The sequence below is a fragment of the Monodon monoceros genome, unplaced genomic scaffold (genome assembly GCF_005190385.1).
Source record: "Monodon monoceros isolate NGI ecotype Baffin Bay Population unplaced genomic scaffold, NGI_Narwhal_1 Super_Scaffold_8, whole genome shotgun sequence".
NCBI lineage: Eukaryota > Metazoa > Chordata > Mammalia > Artiodactyla > Monodontidae > Monodon > Monodon monoceros.
Window position 1 is genome coordinate 71,858,678 of NW_021703785.1, and position 8,882 is coordinate 71,867,559.

An 8,882-nucleotide genomic window follows, 5' to 3' on the forward strand; every position below is an offset into this window, starting at 1 on the left:
ACTTTTCTAGGTTACAAATCTCCTGCCCAGAACTTCCCTCGTATCTCATCTGCCTTTTCAAGGTTTAATTAGCTCTTCTCTCACTTTAAAATCCACTAAGGATCACAGAATGCCTTAGAGACATTCACAGATTTAAGATTTTAAAACAAAATTGTGACTCTGAAAAACAACAAATATGGCAAAACCAGTGAAAGCAAAGAATTAAAACTCATTATTTCTTGTTAAGAGGACAGACACCAAAATGTTAGTAGTAGTTACCTTCTTTGGGCTTTAAGAATATAGATGAGGGACTCCCCTGGCCGTCCAGTGGTTGGGACTTCGCCTTCCAATGCTGGGGCGGTGCCGGGGGAGCGGGTGCGATCTCTGGTCAGGGAGCTGGGGACCCACATGCCTCGCGGCCGAAAGGCCAAGACACAGAACGGGGGTGATGTTGTAACAAATTCAATAAAGACTTTAAAAAGGGTCCACATCAAAAAATAATCATCTTTAAAAAAAAAGAATAGAGATGACTTTTCTTCATTCCTCCTTCTGTTCTCATTTTCTAAAATGAGAACATCTTATGATTAGAAAAATAAGAAGGGTTGTTTTCTATATCTTTTTTTTTTTTTTTTTTTATTGCGGTACGCGGGCCTCTCACTGCTGTGGCCTCTCCCGTTGCGGAGCACAGGCTCCGGATGCGCAGGCTCAGCGGCCATGGCTCACGGGCCCAGCCGCTCCGCGGCATGTGGGATCTTCCCGGACCGGGGCACGAACCCGCGTCCCCTGCATCGGCAGGCGGACTCTCAACCACTGCGCCACCAGGAAAGCCCTATATCTTATTTTTTTAATGCCTTATTAACATTGGATTAATAAATTACTGCTGTCTGTAGAAAGACAAATACTGTATGATATCACTTATATGTGGATTCCAAAAAATCCAACAAACTAGTGGCTATGACAACAAAGAAAGAGAACAGACTAGTGGTTACCAGTGAGGAGAGGGAAGGGGGAGGGGCAATACACGGGGAGGGAATTAAGAAGTACAAACTTATGTATAAAATAAGCTACAAAGATATATTGTACAACACAGGGAATATAGCTAATAATTTATAATATCTATAAATAGAGTATTGCCTTTAAAGATTGTGACCCACTATACTGTACACCTGTAACTTACAATATTGTACAACTATACTTCAATTTAAAAAAAACACATTGAGGTATCACCTCACACTTGTCAGAATGGCTATTAGCAAAAAGACTAGAAATAAGTGCTGGTGAGGGTGTGGAGAAAAGGGAACTCTTGGGCGCACCTTGGTGGGAATGTAAATTGATGCAGCCACTATGGAAACAGCATGAAGGTTCCTCAAAATATTAAAAATAGAGCTACCATACAATCCGACAAAGAATATTACTGCTGTCTTATCCATATGATATTCTATATCTAAACTGGAGACTGTTCAATGTCCTTTGGGGAATTATGAAGATTCCAGAGTGTCAACTTGTTTAAAATCTGTCTTCCTTTCTCTGTAAAGCAAAGTTCACACTCCCCCACCCTCTGTCCCTACCTATTCTTTAGACTTCAGATAAAGCAGGAGCTTCACTTAATGTATGTTCTTTAAATTCCATTTTTAATTTGACTTTAAAAGATACACGGCTCTCTAGTCCTGTTTAATGGTGAAGTTTCTACCATCAAGCATCATTCAGGGACTTCCCTGGTGTTCCAGTGGATAAGATTCTGCGCTCCCAACGCAGGGGGCCTGGATTCGATCTCTGGTCAGGGAACTAGACCCCACGTGCCGCAACTAGAGACCCCGCGGGCCGCAGCAAAGACACAGGTAGCTAGCTAAACAAATAAATAAATAATTTGGGACTTCCCTTGGGTCGCAGTGGTTAAGAATCCGCTTGCCAATGCAGGGGACACGGGTTCGAGCCCTGGTCCAGGAAGATCCCACATGCTGGGAGCAACTAAGCCCGTGCGCCACAACTACTGAGCCTGCGCTCTAGAGCCCACGAGCCACAACTACTGAAGCCCACGCACCCAGAGCCGGTGCTCTGCAACAAGAGAAGCCACTGCAATGAGAAGCCCACACACTGCAATGAAGACCCAATGCAGCCAAAAATAAATAAATACATTTTAAAAAAACAAACTAAACTTTCCTGGTTCTCTCTCCCAGCAGACATATCCCACATGGCTTAACTGACTGTATAAGGATTTCCCATAGCCAGAAGCTCCTGCAGATCAGACCCCTTCTGAAGCTATCACTCTCTGGTCATAACACATTCCTACCAGGCTCTGTCAGGTAAGCACACAGCCCTCCAAGGTGTCCCAGCATGCAACAGGTGAACACACCCCACAGAGGGTATTTAGGATCCAAAAAGTGTCCTGTGGCTGTTTCCCCCAAACTCCCCCCATCAACCAGGCTTGAGACAAGATGAGAAGTAAAATGCCACACAAGCCACACCTGGATCAACAAGGCAGGGATGTGCCGGCACAAGGAGACCACCTCCGTGTTGGAAAAAAAAAAACCCGTGTGTGAGGGCAGTGAGCCCATTTGTGCTCAGGCCTTCTACACAAGAGCATTTTGACGCAGGAGTAAAAAGTCAGAGAGAGACAGCCTTCAACAAGACAAAGGGGCTGGGGGTGGGCGGAGCTGGAGAGAATAAAGCGTGGTTCAGCGACTCTGGCGGGGCAGCTGACGTGCATGAGACGGGAGGTAGGAGAAGAGCCCACGATCCTCTGCACCGAGCGGTGGCGAGCCCCGGCCCGAGTCCTAAAGGACAGACACGCGGGCAAGTGTCCCGAACGCAACTTCGGGTGCCGGGCTCCAGTCGTAACCATCTTTGACGAAGTCCCCCCTCCCCCGGACATAAGGAAGGCTGCAGGAAGCAGGGGTCTAGCACGCTTCTCTTACACGACTGCCAAATGCACGGTTCTAACGCACCACGGTTCTGTGTGGGACTAAGCCTTTCAGCCCAAACCCAAGAACCAGGGTGTGCATTTACTTTCATAGACGCGTGGGACGCTCTAAAGACAGACCAGAAACAACACGAACTGCAGGATGCGCCTGAGATTCAGAGAAACCCACACCACTCCCTCCCTCCTCCCCACCTCCCCACACACACCCAAGTCGAGGAATAAACATGTATTCCATCCCCACGCAATCCCAGCAGGATGTGGGGCCAGAGCTTAGGACCTCAGGACAGATCTTCCAACAACTCGACTCTCACAGATAAAACCAAAAGGAAAAGAGAATTAGAAGTCATTCTCCAGACAAATTTAGATTTCTCCAAAACCGTGATAAAAATACACAAGCGAGACAGGCTGGGACCTGGAACCCTTGGCCGCAGTTCTTGCACCTGGACAAAGGTCTCCTTGAGCAACAAAATACAAAGAAACTATAGGGGACTAAAAATAAACACAGGCATGCCCAGTTGGGGCAAATTATGGACAAGACAGAAAAAGAGCAAAAAAAAACCCCAGCTGCCACTGCTGAAGAGCCGGGAGCAAAAGCAAGGTGCTGCGCACACCCGCTGCACACAGGGTCCCCGAGGGGCGTGGGCAGACCACCTAAGCTGTCCCTGTGGCCCAACCCTGGGACACACCGCTACCCTCACCCCAGACAAAGAACCACCTCTGGGAGCGAGCGAGGGAACCTTGCTGTTTGTTCTCACTCCCCCCCAACTCCGGCTGCAGCAGGGGCCCCAGTAAAGCCTTGCCTGAATTTGTCTGGCCTCTGACCAATTTCTATTGATGGAGGAGGTCCAGAACCCTGGTCGGTAACACAGGGAAACCCCGAGGGGCCCAGGAGCCCAGCTCACAGTGGGAGCTCCTGCCCAAGACGCTCCTTCAAGCCTCTGCTCATCAACATGGGGCCAGATGCAGCCCTAGGATTTTGCCAGAAACCATCAAAGCCCCTGAACTCAAGTGTCATGTTCACACTAGGAAAAAAACTTCACTGTATTCACGCAAATCCAAAGATTCCCCAGGAAAGAAAGGCAATGGACGTACTTTGTGTGGCCTTTCTGCTCCATCCTAGGGTCCCCAGAAACACCCTATCCTGGGTGCACTGCAGGTAAGACCTAAAACTGTGCCCTGGCCGTGAGCACCCCAGCGTGCGGACATGCCAGGGCCCCAGAGGTCGAAGGGCAAAGGAACCCCAAGTACAAAGAGATGTGGGCTGAGCGGAGGGCGAGCCTGAGCGCGGGCCCCTGCAGGTCTCCTGCACGAGCCTAGCCCAACGCTACAAAATGAAAACATCACAGAGCCATCCTGGGTGTGGATGACCAATGCACGTGGGACAACCCCTACAGTGGGGTGTTATTCACCAGTAAGTAAAGGCATCACGTTCTAATTCGAGCTATAACATGAATGAACCTTGGAAACATTATGGTACTTCAAAGCAGCCTGACTCAAAAGGCCACGTATCCTAGGACTTCCAAGAAATGTCCCAAATAGGTAAAATCTGTGAAGACAAAGCAGGTTAGTGATTTCTGGGGGCTCGAGCGGGAAGGCGGAAATGGGGAGGGGCTGCTAAGGGTAAGCAGATGGAAATGTTCTGAAATTAAAGAGTGGTGATGGTTGCACGACTCTGAATATAGTAAAACCCACTGAACTGTCCACTTCAAAACGGTACATTTAATGTATGCGATTAAAATCATCAAAAATAAAAATGATGCACTTTTCTATAAGTAGGTCACAGTACAATACCAAGTTAAACTTTAAAAAATGCTGTAAGCACTTTTCTAAGGAGCACCTCCTATTAAATTAGAAGCAATCAAGTGAGAGCTAAACTGAATCTCAGATAACCTCGGATTGTTTTCTAGAGCTCGGAGGAAACAAAAATCAATTTCCATTTTGTTGTTACTGCATGGGGTTTCTCCCCAAAGTAAAGGTCACTATTAGAACTCATCGATTTAAGGCTGTTTAGCGAAAGCATACAAAATGAACAGTGTTGAGGTCTCCTGGCCCATTCAAAGGCTTTATTATCAGAATAGGAGATTATATATATAAACACAGACATTTATATAACTAATATGATCAATATTACGTATTGTGTATTGTATGTAATGTAACGGAAGAACCAATCCTGACTCCATGTTGGATCTGTTTCTTTCCTTTAATGGCTGCTTCCTATTGTTTTTGTTTACTAAAAGGATACAGTCTATACATAAGGGCCTTCCCCGGGGAACCCTGCCCCTCTGTTAAACCAAAGTGCCTTTGTTCAGGGGAACATCCGGACCCTGTCTACCTGGGGATGGCTGCAAGAAAGAAGAAATGAACACATCCCCTCCCCGAGGCTGGCCATTCCAGGGGATATTTGCAAATCTTATGGCCTTTTCACTTTACTTCCTCATCTCCTCCCACTCTCTGTGCTATACAAGAAACTGGCATCCAAACCCCATAGGATGGTTATTTGGAGACTTTAGTCTGCCACGTCCTCGGTCTGCTGGCTTCCCGAATAAAGTCGTATGTATTCCTTGCCTCAAAGCTGCGTCTCCGATTCACTGGCCTGGGCGAGCGGAGTGAGCTTGGACTCGGTAACAGTAATACATGTACATGTGTATCTATACACACACGCTGAATGTCTACTTTGTAAAACACATCTTAGGAGGGAAGACACACTGAAGCAAGGAGCTCACCAGCTCCCCGGTCGTCCCTCAAGCCGCCTCCCTATCTCCAGGGATCCTGTGCAAGACCACTCATTCCTCAACCCCCTGAAGGGGCCTCCAGCTAAAGCCTCGGAGATCAGCTTGAGCTCCTGCAGAGCCCCCCCCCCGCCCCCGCAGCTCCCGGCCTCCCGAGCACCCCGCACTTCCTGCAAGGACCCCATGGGGTCTCCCAGGAACCCCTGTGCCCGGTTACCCTCACAGATGATGCTTCCTTCCTTTCTCTCCACCCGAGCGCCCCCAACGTTCCCCACACGTGAGCCCCGATACCCCCTTCTCCCCGCCCTGCTCCAACACCCATCCTCTCCCAAGCTCATCTTGGTCCCAGGTCTCTGTCCTGGACGCAAGCCCACACTGCTAGCTGGTCACCAGACGTCTCCACCCGGCGGTCCCATGTGCTTCTCCAACCAGCTCCAAACTGAATGATCCTTCCTCATTAAATCTCCCCTTTAACTAAACTCTCAAACAAAAAGCATCACAGACGTCACTGATTTTCTGCCTCTCAGGCGACTTACTGGTCTCACCTCTAAAAGGCCGGCCCTGTCCTCCAGGGTCTGCTGCCCATCCCCCACCCCACCCCCGTCAGGACCACCGCACACCTGCTGACTCCCGCCCAGGCTGTCCCCTGTCACCGACCCTGGACCCACACCCCCGGGCCATGACAACGCTGCCCTGCAAGTCCCTTACGGCTCCTCCACAGGGACGCAGCTGGGCGAGTGACACAAGGCATCCCTGACTCACCAGTACCCCGCCTCATCTGTGGCCTCACCCAAGCACAGGGGCAGAACATGCATCCCTAAGTGGGGGCAGGACCATGGGGTCTCTCCTGTTACTCAGCTGTCTATCATGGTTATGGATTTCCTGAATAATTAGTACACTAGAAAGGAAACACTCGAAGGGCACCAATGGTTGTAGCATGAAGAATGGTCCATCGTTCAGCTGCTCTGTCCCTCCTTGGAGGCAACTACCATCACCAGATTTGGGGGAATCCAAATCCCGGAGAGACTGGGACCCAGAGGACTCTTCAGATCTTTAAAGACCGCACCACAGGGTTTTAAGTGCCAGTCCCCTGTTTATGGCTCTTTTCCACAACAGACCAAGATCTCAAGAGGGAGAAGAAGTTGCTCCTCCCTGAATCCGACACACCTGGCACACAGCTGATGCTCGGTCCTCTTTCACTCAAAGAACAAATGAACACCAAGAAGCAGCGGTCGGTGTCATGACAGTGGCAACAAGTGGAGAGAACTCTGCAAGAGGAAGAGCTCAGTGACTAAGGGCTGCTTCAGGACTTTCCCCACATGGGGCCAGTTAGGTTTGCCAGTTTTTTTGTTTTTTTTTTTACTTTTCATGTTGTTAATACACTGGGTTTTTTTAAGAGCCGTTTTAGGTTTACAGGAAAATGAGCGGAAAGTATAGAGTTCCCACTTAACGTGCTCACATTCTATTTCTCTTAACATCTTGAATGGCTGAAGTATAGTCATTAGAGTTGATGAACAAGTCATGATACATTAACTAGAGTCTACCATTTACAGTAGGGTTCACACTTTGCGTTGTACATTCTATGTGTTTAGCTGAACGTGTATGACGTGTATCCACCGTTACAATATCATACAGAATAGTTTCACTGCCCTAAACATCCTGTGCTCCAACTATTCGTCTCTCCCCCTCACCTCCAGCTCCTAAGATCCACTCATTCTTTTACTGCCGCTATAGTTTTGCCTTATCCAGGATGGCGTATAGCTGGAACCATACAGTATGTAGTCTTTTCAGATCGCCTCCTTTCACTTAGCCATACGCATTCAAGGTTCCTGCCTGTCTTTAGGTGGCTTGATAGCTCTTTTTTTATATCTATATAGCTGAATAAAATTCCACTGTCTGGATGGACCACAGTGTGTTTATCCATTCACCTACTGAAGGGCATCTGGATTGCTTCCAGGTTTTGACGACTATTAGAAAACTGCTATAAACATTCACGTACAGGTTTTTGTGTGGACACATGTTTAACACATTTGGGTTAATACCAAAGAGTGTGACGGCTGCATCATACGGTAAGAGTATGTTTATTTTGTAAGGAGCTACCACACTGAGGTGCGACACAGTGGCTGTACCGTTCTGCATTCCCACCAGCAGTGAATGAGAGTTCCTGTCTCCACATCCTTGCCGGCATTTGGTGCTGTCGGTGTCTTGTATTTTAGCCGTTCTAACAGATGTGTGGTGTATCTCATCCCTAATAACATGTGGATCATTCCTAATGCTTACTTGCCATGTGTTTCTCTTCACTGAGGTATCTGTTCAGATCTTTTGCCCAGTTTTTAATCAGACTGTCTTCTTACCATTAAATTTTAAGGGTTCATTGTATATGTTGAATACCTGTCCTTTACTGGATATGTGTTTTGCAAGTGTTCTCCATCTGTGGTTTGTCTTTTCATTCTCTTAACAGTCATTTACAGATGTTTTTAATATTAAGAAAGTCCAACTTTCTTTCCCCATGGATGTTTTTTTGGCCACTGCCGGACCATCACCATCTTTCTCCTATGTTATCTTCTAGGAATTTTATAGTATTTATTTTTGATTAAGCTAGATTTTGATTTATTTTTCATATAAGATGTGTCTAGATTTTTTTGCATGTTATGCCCAGTTGTTCCAGCACCATTTGTTGAAAAGACTATCTTCTCCCCACTGAATTGCCTTTGCTCCTTTGTCAAAGGTCAGTTGAGTATATTTGTGCGGGTCTATTTCTACGCTCTCTACTCTGTTCCACTGATTGATTTGTCTGTTCTTTTGCCCATACCACACTGTCTTGCTGACTGTAGTTTTGTAATAAGCCTTGAAGTGCTTATTACAAAGTCAGGCAGTGCCAATCCCCCAACTTTGTTCTTCTCCTTCAATATTGTGACCTGGTTTTTCCAGGTCTTTGGCCTCCTCCATAGAAACTTCAGAATCAGTCTGGATATCCACAAAGCACACCGCTGCGATTCTGACTGAGACTGTGTTGAATCTATAAAGCAGTGAGGAAGGCCAGCTCCTTTACATGAAGTCCTGTACTTTGCATGTCTCATCCTTCCTGCGTGCTGCCTTCAGTGGTTAGCCCGTACACCCTCCCCACACTTGTCTGCTGCTCCTCTGGGTCCTGAGAAAGAGGAGACCCTCAAGCCCCGGCGTCCCAGCAAGCAGCAGAACCTCCACCAGTGATGCCGAGGGAGATTCAGGACAGCAAGGCCCAGACAAGGCAT